This window comes from Macaca nemestrina, chromosome 7, assembly GCF_043159975.1.
Source record: "Macaca nemestrina isolate mMacNem1 chromosome 7, mMacNem.hap1, whole genome shotgun sequence".
In the NCBI taxonomy this organism is placed as follows: domain Eukaryota; kingdom Metazoa; phylum Chordata; class Mammalia; order Primates; family Cercopithecidae; genus Macaca; species Macaca nemestrina.
In genome coordinates this window covers 99,630,517-99,631,157 of record NC_092131.1, presented here as the reverse complement: position 1 = coordinate 99,631,157, position 641 = coordinate 99,630,517, and the positions used below count along the sequence as shown (strand labels likewise).

Here is a 641-nt window from a genome sequence, read left to right as displayed (position 1 = left end):
AAGCATTGGCATATGTTCAAGGTTCTCCATTCTTGAAAGCTGAAAGCAAGCCAACCCACCTCCGTGGACTTTTGCTTTCCTTCCAGCCCAAGCTCCCTTCTTTCTTGCACACAGACAGCTTTTAAAAGGACCTATTATGGGCACCCACACTCTTAGTTTTCATCCCACCAGTATGTAATATGGACATTTTGTTTATCATAGACTTCTTTACATTAATTTTGACTCTTAAAAAACAGTGCCTTAAAATATCAACCTTGCTCCTTTTGCAGTTTATAAGTATGATGATTGGGTTTTCATGCCAATGCGTGAGATGTGTCTCCCTCAAATCTTTTTATGAAGTAGATGCATTATCTGTCTGATATGAAAAAGAAAAAAATTATTTATCTTGATTAGTTCATTTTTGGCACCCTCCTCCCCTTATATTTAGCCCCAAGGCTCTTGTCTCACCCTAGTCTTAACCATTTCCATCTGCTCCTCAACCCACTACAGTCTGTTCTGCTATCAATGCAATAGAAACTAATCTCGAAAGATTCAATAAAAATTCTTCTGTGTCATTTGTTTTAAAGGACAATTTTTAGTCCCTGTTTTCCATGCCATCCCTTTAAGCACTTCAAATATATCAAACCACAAAACATACACAA

General features: G+C 37.3%; 1 non-coding gene across 1 annotated transcript; it reads left to right on the top strand.

The window, feature by feature from the left end:
* Nucleotides 1-257: 257 nt before the first annotated feature.
* On the top strand, nt 258-361 carry LOC112426274 (small nucleolar RNA U13). Its single transcript, XR_003017548.1, has one exon. It is a non-coding gene; the product is annotated as a small nucleolar RNA U13 (small nucleolar RNA).
* Nucleotides 362-641: the final 280 nt, after the last annotated feature.